General features: G+C 54.7%; 1 long non-coding RNA gene across 14 annotated transcripts in view; it reads right to left on the reverse strand.

The window, feature by feature from the left end:
- LOC105237443 overlaps positions 1-24,786 on the reverse strand; it is a 54,175-nt gene that overhangs the window by 23,515 nt on the left and 5,874 nt on the right. For 3 of the 14 annotated variants that reach the window (XR_856043.3, XR_004619608.1, XR_004619617.1), the window contains exons 1-6: positions 21,886-23,518; positions 19,946-20,205; positions 16,872-16,940; positions 13,094-16,545; positions 9,228-9,431; positions 8,534-8,940 (exon numbers count right to left, since the gene is read on the reverse strand). This is a non-coding gene — a long non-coding RNA (uncharacterized LOC105237443). Of the gene's footprint in view, positions 1-8,533; positions 8,941-9,227; positions 10,928-13,093; positions 16,546-16,871; positions 16,941-19,945; positions 20,206-21,885; positions 23,519-24,786 lie in introns of those variants that run through there. The other 11 variants (XR_004619609.1, XR_004619610.1, XR_004619611.1 and 8 more) reach the window with 10 other exon arrangements.

Consider the following 24,786-nt stretch of genomic DNA (forward strand, 5'->3'; position numbering starts at 1 on the left):
AGGGTGTGTCCTCTGTCACTAGAACAATCGAAGCAGGTCCCTCTGCCACTGGGATCTGTTGCTCCCGGCGGCCACGGAACCACCGTCAGAAATAAAAGGTCTCCACCCAAAAACAGAGTCAGGCTGGGACGCAGTATTGCCAGCTACACAGCAACCCCCCCATCAAGCTGTTGGTGCCTGATGGTTCTTTAATTATTCATCCCCGCTGAACACAGGCCCAGGGCCTCAGCCATGCTTTTGGAGCTTACCCATGGGGGAGCCTGGGTAATGAGTCCAGACCTGTCAAGAAGTTTGGAATCTGTCTGCCCACGACATGTTCCCTGGTCCTCCCACACCAGCCCCATCAGGCAGAGCAGAGTATGACAACGAGCCAGGATGCTTCAAAGACACCAGGGCCCGGGCTGCGTTCGCTGTTTCGAGGGCTCCAAACCTCTTGGCCCAATTTCCATCCCATCCAGCCCAAGGTCTTTCAGACTTCGAGCCAAGCAGAGGAAGTTGTGAGGGCAGGTGAGGGGTGAGGGTGGGGGAGTCATTTCTTCAGGGGACCTGGGGGAAGGCAGTAGCTCAGTGGTTTGAAGAAGCCACCTGAGAAGAAGATCTCCTTTCTCAACCTGGACAGAGCCCAACAGACCTGGCTTCGATCTTGGTTCTGGCATTGGCTAGCTGTGTGTCCTTGGACACGTCACTCACCCTTTCTGAGCGGGTACCTTGAGTATAAAATGGAGATTCATCCATCCCATGAATGTGTATTGGGTCCCTCGCCTGCACCTGGCACTCGGGACACAGCAGGGAGAATAATGAAGAAACCCCGCTCTCAGAGTGGGGCTTCTGTGAAGACCGGGGGACATAAGTAGCCTCATGGCCCGTATTAACAAGGATTCAATGCCTGGTCAGTATGACTCTTGCTATTATAAGAGAATTTGGGCTTTATATACCCAATTCTTTTCTATCACCCACCCCCATATGATCATTTTTTACCACGGCAGAAGGAGATACCCCTTTGCCACTCATGCAGGCGCACACACACAGGTGGGCACACACACCCGTGCCAGCCATTTTGAGGGAATTTATGTCCTCCTCCAAAGTTGCCTTTGACACTCGTATTTCCTACCCTGCGAGTTTTTTGTCTCATTCATTTCCCCTCCGTCTCAAAGCTAACTTGTCCTGGTCTCGTCCGGCATTGAGCAGGGACCAGGGACTCTTTTGTTCCCTCATTCCCTCATTCATTCAGCCATCCGTTCATTCACTAGACAAACTACATGGAGTCCCACAGGGTGCCAGGCCCTGCTGCGACCAAGACAGATAAAAGCCCTGCCTTGTGGAGTCTCCATCTTCAAAGGGAAGACAGAGGACAGGCAACAAGTACACAGAACCCAAAGGTGTGGGTGCTAGGAGAGGGTGGGGTGGAAGGGCCATTCCGAATGGGCTGCTGAGGGAAGGTGTCACTGCAGAGGGGACATCTGAACCCCACAGGGTAGCTTGCCCTGGGTTCCCAGCCAGCCACCACTGGTCATCAGTCTGGCGACTCCCTGGACTTACTCAGACTCCTAGAATAGGGGCTCAAGAGGTTACCTCAGACTCCAACCCCTCTCTGAAGAATTGGGAGAATGGGGAACAGAGAGGGAAGGGGGTTCCCCAAGGTCACAGAGCCCGCAAGGGCACACCTCCTAACTCCAGCCAGTGCTGTGGTCACAAAACTACTCACTGCCTTTCTGGATGTCACACTAAGGGGTCGAGAAGAACCTAGGAGACGCAGAGGGCTGCACGGGTTCACGGAAAATCTGGAGACAGAGAAACACAAAGTGTCCCTCCACTTCCAGCCATGTTTGTGCTCCTGCTCAGAGAACCACAGGAACCCACAGAAGGCAGCCCCCAACCTGGCTCAGCATCTGGGAACCATGGTTACAGCTGCCTTGATGGGCAGGGGATCCGGAACGCCTTCGAGCCACCCCTGGTTCCTAGAGGTTGTGTCAGAAGCAGGAGCAAGGTTCCAGGGGACAAGCTGGAGGTCACCAATCACCCTGGGCTACCACCCCCTTCACCTGCCCCTCCAGAGCCGATCATCCGGGCACCTTGCACCACCGCGAAATCCTTTTTAGAGCCCTGAATTAAAAATAAATTTGCAAGCACATAACCAGATGTTACATGGGGAAAAGATAAATAACTCAGCCTGTCAAGGAACTGCCTCATCTCAGTCAACCCTCTCTCTTTCACAAGGTTTTAATTTTTAATTTCACAGCGGTAACTATAGCAACCTGCAAAAATAATATATTCCAAAGCAAAACAACTTTCTTGGCTCTGGCTTGGCATCTCCATGTTCCCTCCTTCCCTCCTCTCTACCAACTTCACGCAGGTCTGTGCCCAGAGTGGATGAATGTTCTCAGCTTTGAACTCCCTTACTCATTAAGCAATTAATTCATTCATATGCGAGTATCTCTTGCCACCCAAATCCACACCACTCCTGGGTTCAGGCTGCAGATTGTTGGACAATGGGTTCAGAATCTTGAGGGACACCATGTTACCTAATGCATTGGTTCCTAAGTTTTGAGTGGGTAGGAGTTAAGAGTTTGGCTAGCAAGGGACCCCTGTATTCACTGGAAGCCAAACTTGTCCCGGGTTCAGGGCTGGGCACCAGGGCGAAAGAGCTGAGGAGGACTCAGCCTGCCTTCAAGGAGTCCAAAGTCCTGTGGGGAAGACAGACATATAAGCAGGTCATTGCAAGGGCGCCCGGGCGGCTCAAGTCAGGTTGAGTGGCTGACTCTTGATCTCAGCTCAGATCTTAATCTCAGAGTCATGAGTTCAAGCCCTGCCTTGGGCTCCCAGTGTGGAGCTTACCTAAACCCACGTGGCTGCAATAAGATAAGACGAGTCTTGGATAAAAGGGTGAATCATATATACAAATGAGGCACAAAAGAAGGAAGAGGTTTCCGTATCAAGGGGGGGTCTAGGAAGGCTTCAGAGAGGAGGCGACTTCTGAGATGGGTCTTGCCGATGAGCAGAAGTTTTCTGAGTGCCTAAGATAGGAAAGGGCCTGCCAGGCAGGTGGAAAAGAAGTCCAAAGGCAGAGACAGGGGAGACAGATTGGAGGGGCCCCCACGCAGGACGCGGGTTGTGCCTCGGTGGCTGGAATGCTGGAGAGGTCGGTGGATACAAGCACACAGAGCCTAGATCGTTCTGCTGAGGAGTTCCACTCGGAGGCAAGGGGAAATCAGCAAAGTCATGGGGGTGAACAAAACGTATTTTAAGAGGTGACGCTGGGGACAAGTGTGGGGAATGGATTGGAGCGGACAGAGTGGAGACAGCCTGTGGGCAATGCGGTGGGGAGCAGCCTACAGTGGGTCTTGGCTGCAGGGCAGAAAGGAGGGTGGAAGTCTTAGTTTGGGGTCCCTGAGAAGCAGACCCCGAGCCAAGGGTTCAAATGTATGTGGGAGGCGATCCCCAGAAGCACTGATTGCGGGTGGGGAAGTGAAAAGAAAAGAGAGGAAGCCATTGAGTGTTTAGTAAGTAGAGGCTGGAGCGGAGCCTCTGCTGGGAAGCCCTGGCAGCCAGATTCCAGGGCTGTGCCCCTTGACGCCAAGACCGGGAGTATTTAAATGCCGATTTCTATACTAATTGGGTGAGGGCTGCTCCCAGGAAGCATCCGTTCCCTGGCACGTCTGACCTGCCACGCGGGCTTTGGAGCAGAGCAGCCCTGGTGGCCAAAGTCCCCACACAGCTGGACGCAGGGCCAGAATGCCCTGAACTAGGAAAGAGAGACCACCGGGTTATGGAGGGGGCATCAATAAATAGCGTCTGCCCGAGTGAAGTTGTAGGAGGTAACAAGTGAGCGTGATGGGCCCTGACATTGGGGGGGGGGATGGGCAGACGCACCAGCCGGGCAGCCTGGTACGGGGTCTCAGGGCAACATGCCCCAAGTAGGGATGGACCCACGGCCATCTGGATGCAGGCAGGTTAAAGCTGGCTAAGTGGAGACTGATCAGAGCAGCTCTCGGGGCCCACATGGGGTGGGCTAGACCTCCTCTCCGGATGGGGAGCCTCTAGTCTCGGGGACGCAGATCTACCCCCGCCCCCCACATCCCTGGTGGAATGTGGAATGGGGCAAGAAAATCCGCCAACAGGGAAAATGCATGTGCAGGGAAGTATTCGTGCACAGATGTAGCACAGATGTGTGACCTTGGGCGAGGGACTTCCCCTCTCCTGGCCTCAGTTTCCCCCTCTGTAATGAGATGTGGTTTATGGAAGTGCTCGCTGTGCAGGCTTGTTGTGAGGACGTCATTAGATGCTGCTTCATGATGCCTGGGAGTCACCTTATAAGTGTGACCTGTTATTCTTGTTATTTGGGGCAAGAGTTTTGAGCATGGCACACATGTCAGGCCCCCGGGGGTACAGTGGTCATCGCGCACACACGGCTCCTGCCCCCTGCTCGCGTGCGGCGCACAGCCTCGTGGACATGCTGAATTGCTTTATATAGAATGTTAAAGAAAGCAAGATAGGAAATTATGCATAAAGCTTGATTCTAATTTTGTTTAAACACACACACTCACAAAGGCCCGAGGGATATACAGCAATGTGTAACGATACTTAACACTAGATGGTAGAATTGAAGGTGGCTTGCATTTTTACAATTCTTTTCTGTTTTTTTTCTTTTCAAAATTCCGCAGTAGATTGTATTATTTAAATAGCCATTTTGCAAAAAGAAAGGAAAACAAACATGCTTCTTTCCCTGACTTCCCACCCCTCGCGCATTTCATCTGCTTTCTGGGGAAGCAGGAGCTCCCCCTTCTAGGGGCGGCTTGCTGGTGCTTGCCAGGGGTCCCGGGGCCTGGCCTCATCCACAGCACAGGGCGCGGTGGGCCAGGACTGGAGGGCAGCCAACAGAGCTCTGATCCCAGACTGACGGACCGTGAGTAGGGAGGAAGAGTTGAGCTCCCTGTCATTCTGCCTGTGAAGATGGGCTGTGCCCCTGGGGCCTGAGGACATGCTCTGTGCTCGCCCATCAGCCTGTGACCAGAGAGGCCGAGCTGTCCAGTGCTGTGGGTCGGTGCAAGCTGTTCCACGGGCCCTCCTGTCCAAGCCACGCTGTCTAGATGGCTTTCTATAAGCTGACATTTGTTCATCTCTAGGCTCCTTGGCCCCTCTACTGTTTCCGAATTTGAGTGGGGGATAAAGGAACATTGTATGGACACCATCAAATCACAGGGTCTCCACCTGGATCCTAGAAATGGGCTATTCATACGGATATTAGCCACAGATTTTTTTCAAGGTTCCTATCCAGTTTGACATCTAGGACAGTGTGATATGCGCAACGTTCATGGGAGGTTCTCATAAGGCCCCCGTGGTGAACTTGATGGTATTACCTGAGTCCCTTGTTGGGAAAATGGTCCTTTTGCCACATCATGTGGGCTTCTCGGAGCTTCCATGAAGGGCACTCGAACAAGGGTGGTCATGGGCATCATGGAGCACCAAAGTGATTTTCTGGGATGGATGTATGGACATATACACAGATATACGACACATAGGAGAAACTCTCTCTGGCCAGATGGCTGATCTTGGGGCACAGGAGTCTTGGTCTGCTAACAAGTGGCCCCCTTCCCTGTAACCTGTGGAGAGCCGCTTGTAGGATAAAGCCAAGCAGAAAAGATGACTGTCGAATCTCTCCGTCCAGCCATTCCTGAAATGGCCTTTCTAGACCAGAACCAGTACATTCCTTTTCTTTCTTAAGTGAATGCAAGTTGGGATTTTATCTATTGAAACTGAAGGAATCCTGACCAGCATACTGGAGCAGACATCTACTGGGTGGAAGCTGATGGCCACCCGAATCTACACGCCCTTCCTACGCACCCTCACTGAAAACATCAGGAGGAGTTCCTGGGTCATGACCCCACCCCTGCATCACTGCTAGGTCACTACCTGGATCCCAAACAGACCAGGTGAGTTGGCCATGAGCCCCTTCCAAGTGTGCCCACGAAACCTTCAACCTGGTCCTCCAAGCCCTACTATTTCTTCTCCTCTACTGGGGGAGGCAGAAGGTCCAGAAAGGAACTCCAACCCCCAAAGGTATGTCAAAGCCACTGGGTGGAAAGTGGGGCATCCCAATGACTGTGACAAGTTGACCCACGTAGGACTATATCATGAGTGAGAAACACACATTGTTGGGTTGAGCACTGAGATTTGGGGGTCGTTTTTTACGACCTGGGCTATCCCGCCCTGATCACTACGATAGGGTGGTACTTAGGGGATCAAACCCAAGAGCTATGACCCTGAGGGTCTCCGAGCTTTCTTTCCACCAAAGATATTTATTAAGTTCCCATTCTGTGCTTGCTAGCCCCGCTGCCTTTCTCTTTATCCTACTCTGGTCTCAATGACCTCCTTCCCCAATTATCTGTCTTATCCGCCTGGACACTAAGCTCCCCCAAGAGCCAGGTCCTTGATCTGTCTTCTTCCTCTATGCTGCGTCCCAGGGTCTAGTTAAGTGTCAGGCATATAGTAAGTGCTCAATAAATATTGATTAGCTGCTTTGTGAAAGGATTACATGCACAGAATTGTTTGAGGCTTAAGTGAGATTTTGACTGTGACACCACATGGCACACAGCAATTCTGCAGGAAATACAGAGTAAACGGAGCTAAGTGAAGACACCTGCGGGCTGGGCAAGGCTCTCAGAGGAAGGGCAGACATCAGCCAGGACTGTCCTAGGCCACACCCTCCAGAATCAGTTTTCTGGTCCCTGGCTGGCCCCAGAGTCCACGCAGGAAGCAGAAGCGGGGGACAGAGTGGCCAGGGGAGGGGACCAACGCTTCTCTCAGGGAGCCCTGGTCCCAGGGGGTTTGGGCTGTGGTTGGGGAGAGGAGACGCTTCAGGAAACCTCACTCCGAAGGCTTTTGCTGTGCGAGCAGCCTTGGAGCAGACTTCTCACCTTTGTCTCCGTGTGGAGGTGGGTGTGCGATGCCTGACATGCTTCTGGGGTAAAGCTTCCCTTAGCAGTTTGAGATCTCGTCTCAGGAAACGTTAACTCCTTGTACTCAGTCCTACTTGTCCAAGGCAGGCTCCAGGGATTTGGCCCAAGACTCCAAAATAATGTCCAAACTGCACGCCTGGGCGGGGGTTTGGGGGTGGGGGTGGCGTGTCCAAGCAGCATCACACAGTCGTTGAGAGCTTGAGCTCTGGAGCCAGAATGCCTGGGTTTGGATCCTGGCTCGGGCTCCTTACTAGCTCTGAGACTTTGGACTACTAGCTTATCTGAGCCTCAGTTTTCCCATCTACAAAGTGGAATGACAATAATAGTAAGCACCCTGGAGGAGTGTTGGGAAGGCAGGAAGGAGTTAATGCGAGTCAGCTGTACGACACCACGGTGGCCCCCGCGTCTCTCTGGGGATGGTGGGCAGCGTGACTCTCATATCTTTACTCTTGTGACAGTGCAGACCACTTAAAAGCTCTGACGTTCCCTCACCCCGTGATTGTACTATCCTGCATTTTAGGGTCTTTGGATCTTTGAGACTCCACTTACCACATCCCAGCAGCCAGGCAGTAAGTCCTTCCTTCCTGCGGGGGAACTGGGCACCCACCACACCCCCTTACTTGCTGTGTGCCCTTGGGGAAGTTCCTGGCCTTCTCTGAGCCTCAGAGAAAGTGACTTGCAGAGGGAAGACGGTGACGAAACAAGATTCTTGCGGCTATTTATATTCATTCCACAGTTGCTTTTATTGAGCACCTACTATGTGCCAGGCATCGTTCTAGGCTCTGGGGACATGGCAGTGAACAAACAGACAACATCCCGGTCCTGATGGAGCTGATGTTATCACAGGGCTGCCACACACCAAACCAATAAGTAAAATAGATGATGTACTGGACGATGATAAGCGCTGCGGGAAGTAATAATTAAACCAAGAAAGGGGGAGGGGAGAGGGGTGGTCAGGGAAGGCCTCCCTCAAAGAGAGCTTGGCAAGGTGAGAGGGCCACGCAGATATCTCAGGGAAGAGCTTTGCAGGCAGTTTCCAGAAGCCCGTGAGCGCGGGGAGACTGGCTGGAGGCAAGGTCAGGGAGCAGCGGGGCCAGCAGGGCAGGACCTCCAGGGCCACTGTGAGGACTTGGGCTTTTTTCTGCATGCAGCAGGGAGCCGCGAGAGCTTCTGGGCAGAAGAAGGCATGACCTGACTTGCATTTTACTAAAGCATCACCGGCTTGACAAGATGAGGCTGCCTTGGTCACCACTCTGCAGGAGAGTACTTGGAAGGGCTCACAGGCCCTGCCTGCCATGGTGGACAGTCCCCGCTCACTCTGCCCCGCAGCCCAGTTGGCTGGCACCCCACACCCCCATCCCCTGCACCCTGTCCTCCGTCTTAACTCCCGCTTGTTTTCCACTCTAACCTGTGTCCCACCACCTAACCTGCCCTCATCCCTCCCTTCCCGGAGAACCGAGAAGCAGGGGCAGGGGACCGGTTTTAGCATCCATGTACCAGGTTCAAATCCTCCCTCCTTGGAATCCCTGTGCCTCAGTGTTCCCCATCCAGAACTGGAGTGGTGATAATGGACTTACCCTCACCTAGGCAGTGGAGTCCCAAAGATTCAACCGTGTACAGTGCAGCCGAGTGCAGTGAGACCAGAGCATTTAGTTGGTCTGCATGTCCAGAAGAGTGAAGGCAGGAAACTCAGTGCCCAGCACCGCTGGAGAAAGGCCCAGCTGTCACAAGGCTCATTTCCCAATCGTCCCCACCCCACTTCCCACTCAACCCAAGAGTGTCCACATTTTAAAACAGGTGCTGGACCAAGGTTAGCTGCTCATCACCACCTGAGGGATGCCACCCCCTGTGGAGAGGAGTAAAGAGTCCCGATGTGAACCGTCCTGGGAAGCGCGCCTGGCGTGTTCGGGAAATGTCACCTGCTGCCACAGCTCCCATCACATCACATGGGAAGGACCTCCTTCCTCCTGTGCGTGGTCCCAGCCTGTGAGACAGATGCAGGTAAGGACCTGCTCACATCTGTCACACATGCCCGGTACAGAGCAGAGGCAAATAAATGCTTATTGGAAGCAAGTAGAGCACAGCTAGGGGCCGGTGTGGGTCCCCATTGTCCCATTTACCTTGTGGCCTGGGGAGAGTCACTACTTCTCTGAGACTCTGTCTCCTCATTTGTAAAATGGGATGACTCATTCCTCCTAGCAGGGTGAAGGGGGCTTCCCCGGGGCTCCCGTGTCTCACCCGGGTGCCTCACTAAAGGTGCCCAAAGGCTACCTGGCAGAGCGGCCCCGTGGAGTCGGTGGGGCCCATCAGAGCCACCGCGGCATCTGGGCAGAGCAGACCGGGGTGCGAGCTCTGTCTCGTGAGTCACAGGCTGAGAGCTCCGCGGGAAGGTCCGGTGAGGCTCGCTGACGCCGGGGTCCTGGGGCAGCAGGTGCTGGGGTGGGTGAGGTCATTGTTTCCACTCTATCAGTGACTCTGTGTGGGGTAGGTTTGCCCTGGACTCAGAGAAAAGCAGAACTCCCTAGGAGCCTCCCCCCTCCTTTGCCCCAGTTCAAGACCAAGAGAGCTGCAAGAAACCCACCATTTGTGAGGACCTTCTATACGACCCCTGTGCTTCTAGATACTTCCTGAGAGCAAGCTGTTCCTGAACACTCGCTAGCATGGGCTCTGCTCTAGGCACTGCTCCTGGCCTCGGCAGAGGGGGCCTCACAACAACACCTTGAGATGGGTCTCCGTGGTATCCCCCAGTTGGGGGTGAGGGAACTGCGGCACAGGAAGGCTAAGCAACTCACCCAAGGCCACACAGGTAGCAGGTAGTAGGGCCAAGATCTGGGTCCAGGTCCAAACCCCTTCTCTGTCTGCTTGGTGGGGGAGGTAAAGCACACAGGCCACCAGCTCATGGTCCTGGCCTCTGCCCACCCAGACTCCAGCCTGGGGCTGTCGGCGGGGGGTCCTCTCCCGGGATAGGGGCGAGCTCTGCTGACTCTTCTCACCTCGTTGCCCCTCTCTCCATAAGCTTTCTGTTTAAGAGGAGGCCTGCTCACGGTAAGAGCCAGCCCTTCTTCCCAAGCTGGGCCCTGGGGCTCCAGCCTGGGTCTGCACCTTTGTTCTGCACCCTGCGTTTCCTCATCTGGAAATGAGAGCAACAGGACCCATCTCGCCTCATTGCAAGACAGGAGCGAGGGGCTGTGCTGGGAGGGCAGATGGTCAGCTGCGCTCGCTGCAGCCCTTCCAGCTCACGCCTTCCCTAAAGTTCTGCGGACTCCTCCCGGCCTGTCTCTTTCTACTCGATTTCTCTCTCTACCTTCTCTTCTGAGGCATATCCTTCTGGCTTTGAAAAGCTTCTCTTTGTCACTTTCCTCTCTTTCTCACGCCCTCCTGGGTCCTAAATCCTGGCTCTGCATTTCCGTGCTGCATAAGCTTAGGGAGAGTGCAGAGCAAGCATCCCGGCAGTGGACACCCTCAAACTTTACTCTCTAGAAAATTTTCCTGGGGAATCCCTAAGTGCAGATCCCTGGCCCCACTCCAGAGATTCCGAAGGCATGGGTCCAGGGCAAGGTCAGAGAACCTGTGTTTTACCCAGCACCCTCCCCGACACCACTCAGGTGAGATAGGCTGGCCCTTGGACTAGACTTTGAGAAGCCCTGCATTTGCCCTCAGTTTCCGCATCTGTAAAATGGGAGTAAACGGAACCCACCTCCCAAGGTGGTAAAGACGATGTGATTTGTCTGCAAAGCGGTGCAGGCTTCTCCATTTTTCTCCCTCTTGGCTTCTGTATGATTTCTTTTGTCTCTGTCATTCCCATTCTCTGTTTCTGGTGCTTTCATGCTTCTCTCTCTTCTCTTCCCACCCTCTGCCTATAAGTGAACCCAACCCCAGAGCCGAAATGGCAAGACTGAAAAAAAGGTGTGGCCCTTCTGGAAGGGCTGGGGGCCCCATGACCATATGAATCCTCTCCACCTCACACCCGCAGTCCCNTTGTGCAGGAATGGCCCTGCTGCTATGGAAACCAGCGCTTAGGAACCGCTCAGAGAGAGGATCCATTCTGGGGAGCGGCCTGGCCTTGGGGGAGGGGGAGAGGCCACACGCTGCGCCTTGGACCTTGCCCTCCCATTATGGGCCCTGTGACGCTGGGCAAGTCACTTAACCTCTCTGAGCCCTCTCTCCCTCACCGGCCCGGGAATGCAGCCCCCATTAGCAGTGGGTAATCACGGCCGCCAATGACTGAACGCCAGGCTGCGGCTTTCGAGCCTGAAGACACGCCAAATTGCCGTTTGCTTTCATTACTGCAAGCTCAAAATATTCCAGCGCCAGCTTGCTGTGCGACCCTGTGCCACCCGGGGGCCACCGAACGATTTCCGTGATAGAATTCCCTCTTGTAGAGGCACAGGGTCCACCCGGAGCCACTCTCTAAGGAATACGCACGCACGCGCGCACACGCGCACACACACACACACCAGCCACTGAGCTAAGCTGCCCAAACAGTGCTCCCTCCCACCCCAGCCCCAGTTGAGAAACGTTCGCTGAGGTTCCTCCGTGAGAAAGGAGAAGCAAGCAGGAGGTCTGGGTGATGACTCCATCTGCAATGTCCGGTGCCCTGCACCCCCATCGGCAGCACTGGCCGCCAGGGATCCTCTCTGCCGGTGCTCAAAGCCTCCCTGGGCTCCCTGTGCTCCCTGTGCTCCTCGGGCCTCCAGACCCACCTCTGGGCTCACCAGTCTGACCTTCAAGGCTCCCACCACTAGCTTGAAATTTTCCCCGAAGAGGCCTGCCCTGTCCCCCCACTGCACAGCATAGCCCCCCTCGACCTGGTCCCTCCCTATGAAAGGGCGGGAGCTACCTGCCCCCCCCACCCTGGATGGGCATCAGGCCAGGGCTTCCCTCCTCTCTGTGCCTTGGCTTCCTCACACACTCACACACACCAAGGTACGAGGCACACACAGCACACTCCCACACACGCCACGGGGCAGGAAGACCACTGGTTCCCCGGACATCTGGCTGCTCCCTTGCCTTTGCTCCCATCATCCCCTTCTCCCTGGAATTGTTTCCACATGTCTGTCCAGAACCCTCTGGGATCCTCTGTACCCTCCCCCCCGCACTAATCCAGTTCTTCAGAGAACACTGTGACTTGCCCAAGATCACAGAAGCAGCATTCTGCTGCGGAGCCCGTGATCCTTGGGGGGACACTGAGTCCTGCTGCTCCGGAGAGCATCCATGCATTCATTCAGCCAGCCAGGCGTCTGTTTGTTTGTTCTCCCAACAAACATTTATGACGCCCCAGGCAGGCTGCTCAGTGCTGGGGACCCAGCCATGAACACGGCCAGCCGAGAATGAGAACGCGCCGCCCAGAGAAGCAGACAGATGCTAAACAAGTAATTACAAGTGTGATGGATGCCACGGAGGGAAAGCAGAGAGAACCCCGGGACGAGGGGGCCACTGAAGTTCCCTTCTGTACAAGGGTTTACAGCAGCCTCGCCCCTGGAGCTGTCCTCCAGCCCCCTGCATCAGAATCCCTGGGGAACCTGTTTAAGGCCCCCAGGCCTGCAGACTAGCCTCCCTGGGGATGGGTGCTTCCTTCTGAACACAGGCCCCGGGAAGGCTGCTCTGAGATGTAAGGAGCACAGCTTTAGAGGCCTGGGGGCTAGGGGGGAATATTTTCTTATCACCACCCAATCCTGACCCCACCCCCCACTTGCCAGCCTCTGATGTATGGAGAATTAGCCCCAGTGTACAGATAAGCAAACCAAGGCCCAGAAAAGCCCATTGAGTAGTGGGCGCAGAGCAGGGATACAACCTAGGCCGGTCAGATTCCAAATCTCCAGGCGGTCCTCAGAGAAGGCCAGGCTTCTGGGTGCCCAGCACACAGCCCCTCTGAATGGGAAAAGGAACACGAGTAACCAGCACCCAGGGAGCCCAGGGCTACTGGTTACAAGGTACCACCTGTTTGTTCTTCACCCCAGAGGATCTGAGTGACGTAGGGAGAAGGGGCACCGGCATCAGAATGAGTAAGTCTCCAGCCTCCATTTCCCAGCTGTGTGGCCTCGGGCAAGTTGTCCAACCTCTCTGAGCTCCCTTTCCCCATCTGTGAGGTGGGGTGATGGAGAGACCAGCACTGGGGTGGTTGAGAGGGGTCTCACCCTTCCAGCCTCTCGGCCTTCCCTCTTCCTTTCCACCCCTCCATTCTGGCTGCTCTGGCCTCTGGACTCTTCTCAAACAGGCCAGCTCCTCGCGTTGCTCACAGCTTCGCACATGCTGTTCCCTACACCTGAAAACCGTTCCTCCAGAGAGCCGCGTGTCTTTCCTTCTCCACCACACCCTTCGAGTCTCTGCTTCAATGTCACCTTTTTGAAAAGACTTTTACTCATCCTTCTGGCAAAACCGGCCTCTGCAATTAAAAAAAAAAAAATACAGCCCAAGGAATATAGTCAGTGGTATGGTAACAGTCTATGTGGTGACAGGTGGCACGACACTTGCGGTGAGCACAGCAGAACATACAGATTCGTCAAATCACAATGTCGTACACCTGAAACTCACGTAACGTCGTGTGTTGGCTATATGTCAATTAAAAAAAGAAGTGGGAAAAAAAAGAAAAGAAAAGAAAAGCCCTGCACCATCACCTTGTGTCCCCTTGGGCTCTTTATTTTTCTCCCCCCCGCACCGTCTCCAGCTTTGCTCCCATCTCCCTGAAGGAGAACGCAGGCTGCACGAGGCCAGAGCCTCTGTTTTGTTCCCTGTTGTTTCTCCAACCAAGGCACGTGACAGGGGCCACCCAAGCACACAGGCCTTCTGCATCCCTGTGGCCCACGTGGACCCTGGCAGCCCAGTGAGTGTCTGTGTGGGGCTGGTTCTAAGCAAGCCGCCCCAGCCCAGCAGATGACAGGGCCTAGGCAGAGCCTGTCCGCTGCTCTGCAAGCCTGCCTGGTCTCCTCCACCATAGCTGAGGCTCTGGGGCAGGGGCAGTGAGTCCCCACTAGGCCCCCTCCCAGAACACCCTGGAACGGGCAGGCAGTGGGAAACCAGGCCCAGGCTTGGCAGGGGCTTGGCGGGGGCTTGGCAGGGGCTTGGCAGGGGCTCAGTGCCGAGGGGCAAGGCCCTGCCAACCTCACTCCCCCAAACAGCGACCGATTGTCCCGGCAGCTCCCAACTCCCCGAAGACCTCCCAGCCGTCACTCTCTCATGGGGACACTACTCTCAAAGGGACCGGCAGTCTGGCTGCTTCCGGCCACCACAGGGCATGGTGGTCCCGGCCTCATAAGAGGCCCTGGGACTTCCGGGCCTGCTGGAAACTCACAGCCTGGTGCTTGGCAGAGAGCAGGCGAGGACAGATCCCGGGGCCGCCTATGCTCTTGCCATTTGTATGCAGGTGCAGGCCCCGAACATGAGCTGGAATCCATCACCAGAAAATAAAACACTCAGGGAGAGCAGGCCTCGGAAGACAAACGGCTGCAGGGCGAAGGTAACAGACACCCCTGCCTGCTGAGTGCTCGCTCTGTCTTGCTCTCAGGGGTGTCTCTGAATGAAGACTCATCAACCCTCGCGGCAGGGAGATGGGAGCTCATGGAAGCTCCACTTCTCACAGAGGGGAACGGGACACAGGGAAAGCCCCCAGCCTGGAAGAGGCGAGTCGGGATTAGAACCCAGGCCTCCTGTCTGCAGAGGCAGCTCCTTGACTACTCTGCCTCATTCATGAACCTTCCTCACTGGGGCAGGGGCTGGCAGTAGGAGGAGCTGGTCACTGGAGTCAGGTTTCCATGACAAAGCCTTCCTTTTTTTTTTTTTTTTAAACAAACACCTCCCTGACCCCTGCCAGAGGTGGTCTTGGACCACCTGCATCACAATGGGGTACAGGGAGGGGCTCCTGGGTGGCTCAGTCAGTAAAGCGTCTGCCTTCAGCTCCAGTCCTGGAATCAAGTCCCAGGTCGGGCTCCCTGCTCAGCGGGGAGTCTGCTTGTCTCCCTCTCCCTCTCTCCGTCCCCCACTCATGCTATCTCTCGCTTTCTCTCAAATAAATACATAAATAAATCTTAAAAAAAAAAAACCAGACTGGAATACAGGGAATTTGCTAAAATACTCATTCCCAGGTCCACCCAGGACCTGCTGTGGCTGACTAATCTGTCTTTTTCCACACCACCCTAACCGATTCTGATGCCCACCTGAGTTTGAGAAACGCTGGCTTAGAGACCATGCTGACCTAGACAGAACGAGTTTCTTATTTGTTGGGCGAATAGACCTTTCGAAGGGCTGCCCCTGTGGGATCCGAAGGCAACGATGAGAACTGGCATTTACCATGTGTTGGGCCCTCTTCTAAGCACCCCACGCTCATCTCATCCTCAAAGCAGCCCCAGAGAGGAGCTGATGTGATGATTTTGCCCATTTTACAGATGAGAGTGGAGGACAGGGAGCTTTAAGTTCCCTTGTACAAGGTTGTGCAGCTAAAAGAGGGCAGAGGTGGGATTTGAACCCAGGTCCCCTCAGGTGGCAGCTCCAGAGCCTCTTAGAGCTAAGCTCAAGTCAGCATCCATCTCTGCCTGCCCACTGCTACCGGCTCACCCCTGTCCTGGATCCCACAGTTTAGTGGGAAAGGAAGAGGTCTGCACAGTCTGTAAGCTTCATGGGGACATTTGCTAAGGGAGGGAGCTGCATAGCCTGGGACCCCTGCCCCGGAATGGGGAACTTGTTGGAAAAGCCTCCTAAAGGAGGCCCTGGAGAGTTGGGCTCTGACGGAGGGGTAGGAGTTTGCCAGGCAGATGTGGCAAGATGGCGCCCTTGTTCAAACCCCTGGAGGCATACGCGGAGAAATGCCATGTGACAGCTCCATGGGGCTGGGGGAGCCCTTGGTGGCTTGGAAAGGCCTCAAAGTACTGGCCAAGAAGTTGGACTGCACCCTGAGGAAGACAGAGGCACCTGAAGGCTGCAGAACTGTGTTGACTTGCAGGAAGGCTGACCCATGCTGTGTGTAGTCCAGACAGAAGAGCCATGGCCTGAGAGTGGATGGGTAGCTGGTAAATTCCTTCATAAGGCCCATGGGACATCCAGGATGGGTGCCGGGAAGAGTCAGAGATCCTTGGCAGTCATCACGGGTCAAACCTTCAGTCTGAGGTGAGTAAGGTGACCCGCTGAGGGGAGATGCAGGAAGGGGGGGAGCCTCCTTTGGGACATCCCTCAAGTCCTAGCCTCCCAACCTTTTCCCATGTTGGGAGTCCCGCCTTGACCAGCCCTCTCCCCTGCAAAGCGTCACGCCCATTCTTCCCTCCCCGTATGCTTGACCAGGGGTTGGGGGGCTTCTGCTTGTCCTGCTGTCTTCCGAGGTACACACAGTCATTTGGAGGAGGTCCATCTTCTCTCTCTGGGTGACCCCAGCAACCTCCAGGTGCCCTGGGTGTGCTCGAGGCACTAAATGTGAACCAGCCAGGTATGCTCGGTGGTGTGGGGTCCCAGGATGAAGTCTCCAAGGGGGCAAGTTTTGGGAGCTCTCCTACTCCACTCTTCCCCATGTTCATACATCCACCTTCCTGGGCTCCCTGGCAAGGGCGTAGGGTCCCACTCCCCTGCAGTGTGCCCGTGATCCAGTCACCACCCTCGTCTCCATCTGTAAATAGAGATGCTAGTATGTAAATGATAGAGAAATAGGGTCTCAAGGGGTCACAAGGATAAAGCCCTAAGGAAGGGATGGGGGAAGGAGTCAAGGCCTGGAGTGCATGTCTAGACCCCGCTAGACCCCCAATTGAGAGTACACAGGCTTCCATCTCCAAGTCTGGACAATGGGTGTCTGAATTGTATGCAGTCATGTGAAGACTGAACAGGCAAAAGGCCTGCACACAGTGGGCCTTGCTTTAAGGTGGCTGGGACAGGACTGGTGACTTCCAGGGCCCTGGCCCTGCGCGGACTATGCGGGGGTGGGGCAGGGATCCTGACCTGCGCTGGAGCCTGGAGCAGGAGGTCCATGGGCCAGGTCACAGGGAGATCAGAGCTGTAGAGTTGGCGCTGGCAACAAAAAGGTATTTGCATCAGACGATGGGGAAAGTGCCTTGTTATTCCATTAACTAGCATAGCGATGACTGCAGCAGAGAGAAAGGGTGCTGGAAACCCACAGCGGGGTCAGGAGGCTAAGATCAGTGCCCAGCAATCAGACAGGGGGCTTCCAGGAGCTGCAGGGGGTGGCCTCTGGGTGGAGGGGTGTGGGTGAAGCTAGGCTTCATCCTAGACCCTCAGCCCCCAGCCTCGAGGCGGCAGGAGGCCCAGCTGAGGGCAAAATCGAGAAGCACATCCCTGATACCACAGTGGCAGCAGTCCCAGGAAGGTCTCGGGAAGAGGGAACAGCAAGCACGGAGGCCCTGGGTTGGATCTGGCCAGCACATCCAGGGCAGGCCAGGAGGTTTTCAAAAGCAGGGGAGGGACATGACCCAATTTAGATCATTCAAAGGCCTCCTGGCTACTGGTTGGGGAAGGATTGCAGGGGCCAGGGTGGGAGAAGGAGAGCCAAGAGGCGGACAGCATGGCGTCCAGGGGAGGGCAGGTGGTGCTTGGGGACAGAAGTGTGGGCGAGGTGGAAAGAGGCAAATGGACTAGAGTCAGGGTTTAAAGGTGCTGTCAGCAGGCCCTGTGAATGGCTGAGGGCGTGAGGGGAAGAGAGAGGATGAGGGTGACAGGGGACTAAATGAGACTCTATTTCAGTAAAGGGTTTGCTTAGCAAGGCACCTTGCACATAATACGCGCTCAATAAATACTCGGTCTCAGGTTCCTGGGTTGGGCCAGATGACCTCTGAGGGGAGAACAGAAGATTCCACACTGGAAACACGCAGCGCATGCAGTGACAGCATGAGCGCTGGGCAGGGACCTGCCCAAGGCCACTGGGCTTGTTCGGGGCAGAGCAAGACCCAGAAACCAAGTCTCCTGCTCCTGTAAAATCCTCGCTGGGATCTGAAAAGTCTCTGATTTCCCAGGCATGAAGTCCAGCAGCACCCTCCTCCAGAATCCACTGAGAAACTTGTTCTGGAGACTGTTTCCCGACCCCGAGACTTCAGCCGTGCCAAAAATCTTCACCTCAGAGCCTTCACGCTTACTGTTTCCTCTTCTCGAACCTTCCCATGACTGCTCCCCACCCTTTCCCCTAGCAGTCCTGCAGAGGCCGGCTCCCTAGGCCTGCAGGATTTCCCAGTGCAGGGCAGCCACTCGGGCAACCCTGAGGGGCAGATCACGCTAGCCCTGCCTCACCTCTTTCCACAGCAGACTTGGAAGAACTCCCCAGCCCTATGCCAGGAGAGGCCAGCATGGCTGCCAACACCCACGCCATGGCGCCACAGCCCCTCCACCCTCCCCACAGGCTGGCCCTGGCTCCTGGGGGCCAAGCCACAGAGGATAGACCCACCTTTCCTGCTGGGAGACAGCCCAGGCGGAATCCCCCTTTCTTCCTCCTCACCCAGCTCGGATGTGAGTCAGGGAAGGTCCCATTGACATTTTTCCTCTCTCCTCCTCCCTGGCTTACGAGGGCATGGAGCAGGCACAGACTTACATGGTGGGGAGGAGAAGAGGAGGCAGCTGGAGCAAATGCAGCCCCTGCCTTGCCTGGTAAGGTCATCCAGGAGCCTCAAGCTGACAGGCCTTCCTTCCTTCTGTCCCCAAGGCTTTGGCCCGATGCTGGCCCCAGACTCAGGATACGGGCCTCATAGTTAACCCCAGTGTGGTCTCCGCCTCACCCGGGGCCAAGTTCAGACAAGAGGCAATCAGGGGCTTAAGTGGGTGCCAGAGAAGGCCAGCCGCCTGGTTATTAAATATTAAGTGGCTAGAGACTGGGAACGTATAATTGCAAATGAGACTTTGGAGCAGATGTTGCCAACAGCTTGGACCAGTGCTCACAGTTGGGGCCAACGGGGGATTTCAAGTCACCACGCTGGGCTGCTGGCAACTGCTCTGTGTTTACTGGGCACCTGCTGGGTGCCAGGCTCTGAACTGGACGCTATATGCAGAAAGATTGATTGGGCACCGTCCTAACTTCAAGGGGGTCCTGGTCTGGTAAAGATGACAAGCGCAGTAAGCAAACACTCATGACCTAGGGCCACAGGCAATCCTAGCAGAGGTATGGGCTCAGGGAGACACCTATAAGGGGGTGGGGAATAGAGGCCTCAGAGGGGAAATGCTGAGGGGTTTATTTGATCAGTTAGTCATTCAACAAACATTGATTGAGGGTCTACGGTGTGCCAAACATTGCTGTAGATTCTGGGAAATAAAATATTAAATAAATCAAACTCTTTCTCTCGTGGCACTTAAAGTTGAGTGAAACCTTGCATTCCATGGATGGATAAGAGTTTGCATCATGACCAAGAGGAAGAGAGGAACAAGCCCATGTAGGTTTATTTTTATTTTTTTACTTTTTAAAAAATATTTTATTTATGTGACAGAGAGACAGCCAGCGAGAGAGGGAACACAAGCAGGGGGAGTGGGAGAGGAAGAAGCAGGATCCCAGCAGAGAAGCCTGACGTGGGGCTCGATCCCAGAACGCTGGGATCACGCCCTGAGCCGAAGGCAGATGCTTAACCACTGAGCCACCCAGGCGCCCCAAGCCCATGTAGTTTAGAGGCATGAAGAAGTTACAATAGATTCAAGGTGAGTAGGGAGTTCAGTTGGCTGGACACATGTGGAGGGAGAAATGGGACGGTTTCAGTTGGCTGGACACATGTGGAGGGAGAAATGGGACGGTTAGCAGTCAGGGTCTGAAAAGCTGCCATGCTCAGAAGTTTGGGTAAGTCCTGGACGAGATCAAAGTACAGTAGAGTGACCTCCCTCAGAGACAGTCCATGGCTCCCAGGACCCCTGCAATAGGACTAGCCTTTTAAGCTGCCGTCCTGAGAAGCCATGAGACGAAGGAGATACCCGAGTGGGCAACCTGGGGAATGTGGCTGCCTGGTTAGCTGCCCCATCCACCCCAGGCTGGGTTACTGAGCCTCCACAGCGAGGACCTCAGAGGATCCCCGCCCTGGCTCCCCTCATACCTGTTATGTCAGCTCCCGAATGGCTGAAAACGTATGAACATAGGCAACTTTGTCTTTGAGGGGATCGCAGTCCTCACGGAAGGTGGCAGGGGTAATACGAGAGCCCAGACCATTCAGGAGACAAGTCCTTGCCAAGGGAAGATTCCAGTTCAACATCCCCAAGAATGTCCCAGCTGAGTAGGCCAGCCTCTCTCCCCTGCCCAGCCCAGAGCCAGGGGGTGGACAGGATGAACTTTCAAGGTCATTCCTTGGCCATGATTCTATACAAAGAAAGGCAAGAGAACAGGCAGAAAGAGAAGAACTCTGTTTGAAGATCCTAAGATCCCAGGATTAGGGTCCTTGAACACAGTTCTAAGAATCTAGAGTTACATGAGGCTGAGATTCCAGAATCCTAGAGATCGACAATTCTAGAATTCCAGAATCCTGTGATTCTAAGACGCTAGCTTGAGTAGAAGGAAAATACCATAGACCTCACATCTTCTTAATAAAATCCGTGCCTCGGGAGAGAACCCTACACCCCTAACTCCAAAGCCAAGCAGGCGTGTTTTCCCCTTTCTGCCTTTAAATTGTCTTCTCGCTCCTTGGTGTCTCTTCATCTGCACACCCCCTCCACAGTCCCTCCTCCAAGCCTGGCAGCCGCACATTTGCCATCTGCATATAACCCAGTGATTAGCACAGCCGCCGAGCACAGAAGAGGGGTGTGGAGCCCTTGCTGCCTGCCAGTCAGACGGTCTTCAGTCGACCAGGCTGCAGGGGAGTCACTCCTGGCTCCCCAGGAGGGCTGAGCTGGGGAGGGGAGACATACTCATGCAGACACACACACACACAGAAGCGGACACACAAAGACACAGAGAGACTTGCGCATCACACGTGGACATCTGCAGACAGCACGCACTCACACACATTCAACCAAATCAAAGCAGACACACACCCCTACAGTGACACCCCCCAACACACATATATACAAAGACCTAGAGAAAGACACGCGCAGCTCACGTGGGTATTTGCAGTGCAACATACACACATCTATGGAGACAAAGCCACACAGGGAAACACAATAGCACGCACACATATGTATAGACACACACAAGCAAACGAACCCAAAGACACATATTGTCAGACCGAGACCCTCCCAGAGGGACACAGCACTGAGTTGTGTCCAAAGGATAACTGGCAAGAACGTCATCCTTCCCATCCCCCTCTCATCCCTCTGCCACCCCTACTCATTCATGGGACATTATTGAAGGCCTGCTCTGCACACAGCCTGGCTTTGGGCCCTCAGAGAGAGACCCCAGAGCTGTGACACAGGGGAGCGGAGCTCAGAAGCGGCTGAAACACATGTAGGCACTGAGTTCCAGAAATCATTCCCAGAGCTGAACAAAATGGATTGCCCAGACAGGTAACGAGCTCCCCGTGGCTAGAGGCAATCTAGCGTAACAGAGAGGTTTATGCATCAGGTGGGAGAAGGAGTGCTGGAGGGAACTGAAAGCCTTTAAAATCCTTCCAGCTCTAATATTCTGTTTCTGTCAATTCCACGGGGTTTCGAAATAGTGATCTTCGACATTTTTATCATGTTCCCTATCAGCAAAAACATTTTATTTTATTTTATTTTTCAGTAAAAATATTTTAAACATACACCCCCCCAACTTATGTTTATCTCCTTTTTGGATAATATGTTATATTCTTCATAGACCCACAGACACAAAAATAGAAAAACTTGAAATAATGAGATGAAAACACATAGATCCCTACCTGAAAGGACAGGTAGAACTGGTGGGAAAGTGATAGAACATTTATTGAGTGCCTCCTGTGTGCCAGACTTTTGATATATATTATTTCTTTGAATCTTCAGAATCGCCCTGTAAAGAGGCTATCATGTTTTTTTTTCCCTCCCTTTTTACAGATGAGAAACTGAAGCACAGAGAGGCGAAGTCTCTTACCCAAAGTCATGCCACCTGTAGCTGGCAGGGCCGCAATCGGGACGCAAGCAGGCTGGCTCTGAAGCCTTCTGCTTCCCACTGAAGCTTGGGCATCAAGCAGTGGACGGGTGGGGCTTGCGGGGCGGGGGGAGACCCATTTGGTTCTTGCGCAAATGGTGGCAAATGTGAGGCCCTCAGGCTGGGAGGAAGAGGCTGTAAAATGTGGCAAGAGCCTCAAATGACACCCCTGAAGGATTCGGGCTTGAAACTGAGCAGCAGGCAGGATTCCCAGGCCACCAGGACACACGGTCAAGACACATACTTTGCTACTCAAAGTGCAGTCCCCGGCCCAGCCGCTTGGACCTCACCTGGGAGTTTGTTAGAAATGATAGAATCTCAGGCCCCACCGTCCACCTGCTGAGTCAGAATCCACATTTAACAAGGTTAAAGTTTGAGAAGCCCTGGGTTGCATGAAATTCCTGTGGTCTGTGGTCCCATCCCACTGCAACCAAAGCAAGCAAGCCCAGCCTTGGTCATTCTGGGGGTTTCCTCCTTTCCAGAGCTGGCTCAGCTCCGGAGTCATAGCGAGTCCCAGAAAATCTGAGGTGGCTTCCAGGAATCTGTCTACGCTGCTTTCCTGTCGCTCCCGGGCTGCATCTTGCTGTAAAAGTCAAAGGGCTGTTCCTTTTGTCCATATTCGGGTGTGGTTCTCCCTCTCACTTCCTTCCGGAAACTCCATTCCCTGAGCAAGACCCTCCTGGCCACACTTCTCAGCAGCCATCCCTACCTACAGAGTACTCCGTGTGTTTCAGGGTTTATCTTCATGCTCTTGCTCCAACGGGAATGCCCCCAGGGCCCACACAGCCCCCAGCCCAGGGCAGGTCCGGATCTGTGACCGAGCGATGGCCAAACCGTCCTCCGCTCAAGGGGCCCCCCTGGCTCAGCAGCGCCCTGCGGCCCTGGGGTCTGTGGTGAGGTCCCAGGTCTTGCAACCCAGGTCTGGCTTCCTGGGGCCACCCTGATGCTCACCCCAAGGCCCTGGCCCCGGCCCCCTGTCCCACTCAGTGAGGGGCAGTGTTCACTAGTCTGGGAGCCCTCACTTCTCCAGCACGCTCTTCCTTTCCACCAACAACCCCCTCCAACCTTCACCACCCCACCCCAGCCACTCCTGATACGCTCTGGTAATTTCTTCTGTTTGAGACTTTGACCAGAACACAGAAGGTCTTAAATATGGGCCACCCTTCTGCCCAAATCCCGGCAGTTCCTAACGACTAAACCCAGTTATTTGCTTGAAGCCAGGGAGAGGAAAGCCTGGGGGCGCAAACTCAGGCTAACATTGCCTAATTTGGCCTGTCTCCCTCTCTTTGCCTCGTCTCCTCTGCTCCAGGGGACAGTTACTACTTTCTTGGCTGGACAGGGCAGGACACCAAGGAGAGAGGAAACTCGGGTGGCAGATTTCAGGCACCTGGGAGTGGCACAGGGAGGTGGGTGGGTTGGGGATAAAGAAGACACATAAGGGATTTGGTACCAAAGGGTCTGGTGCATCACCTCGTTTGCCACTGATCCCACATCACCCAAGTAGTCTCTGCCCCTCAAGGAGCCTCTGTTCACTCGGCTATACGGGTGCGGGGGCGTGAGAGGAGCCAACTCTGCCAGGAGAGGCCTGCCTGCAAGCCCAGCCTTCACCCTGCATGGCTGTGAGGCTCTGGTGACTTAACGAGCTCGGGGTGGGGGGACCTCCTTGTTCCAGAGGCAGTGGTGGTGTGGAGGCTGGCACGGCCACCTGCTGCCCCGAGGCCACCAAAGCTGAGCGGAGAAAGTGGTGTGTGTTGCTTTGGCTTTCCCTGAGAGCCAGGCCAGTTCCTGCCCAGGGACAGATACTTCCTCTCAGGAACAGGAATGAGGCCAACTGGAGTCCTGGCCTCCCTGCCTGGGAAGGAAACCGACGTTCAATGAGGACATCTGTTCCTCAAAGAATCCCAGGCCAAGCAGGGCTGTCGGGGCAGGGGAGCCCACACCCCTCGGTAGAGCGACCAGTGCCTCATGGACAGAGCTGCTGGCTGCTCAGCGCCCTCTTTCACTCTGTCTGCGTCATCTACTGAGGCCCTGCTCTGTGTGGGCACAAGGTCCCGGCACTGGAGAATAGACACAGAGAGCCTGAATGGAGCTCAAGTTTGAGACCAGGGAAAGCCAGAGCAACCCAGAAGTATATAATAGTTACATGCTATCAAGAAAAAGAAAGTGGGGTCAGGGGATAAGAAACGATGGGACACTTTTAGATAGAGTGGTTGGGACAGGCTTCTCGGAGGGAAGACAGGGTTCAGAGCCCTGGGAGCAGCAAGTGCAAAGGCCCTGGGGTGGACACATGCTGAGCATGTTCAAGGAATGCGGAGGAGTACCGCTGGAGTGGAGGGAGCCTGGGCAAGAGAAGGGGTAGTGTGTGAGATCATGTGGGGACTTGGGGCCACACTGAGTCCTGGGTTTTACTGCAAGTGACAGGGACAGGGAAGGCTACTGGGAAGTTTAGACTGAAGACGGAACAGGATGGGGAGGCCGGAAAGCAAGCAGGAAACCAGGGAGGAGGTAACTGCTGGAATTCAGGTGAGAGCCGGAGGTGGTGGGGCTGGAGGGTGACACAGGCGGCAAGGAGGGGTCAGATTCTGAGTCTGTTTTGAAGGTAGAGCCAAGAGGATCGACCGGCAGGACTGGAAGGAGAGAGAGGGGGGGCTTGAGGACACCTGAGCACGTAGGTGCATGAGCGGAGGTGAGATAAAGTCTAGACAGAAGCCAGAACCAAACACGGGTCTCAGAGGCCATTCCTCATGCATGTTCTCTCTCTCTTTCAGGTTATCTATTAATCCTGCCGGCGACCTGTTATCAGATAAGGACACTGAGGCCGGGAGGCACCCAACATCACACAGC

This window comes from Ailuropoda melanoleuca, chromosome 13 (genome assembly GCF_002007445.2).
Source record: "Ailuropoda melanoleuca isolate Jingjing chromosome 13, ASM200744v2, whole genome shotgun sequence".
Classification (NCBI taxonomy): Eukaryota; Metazoa; Chordata; class Mammalia; order Carnivora; family Ursidae; genus Ailuropoda; species Ailuropoda melanoleuca.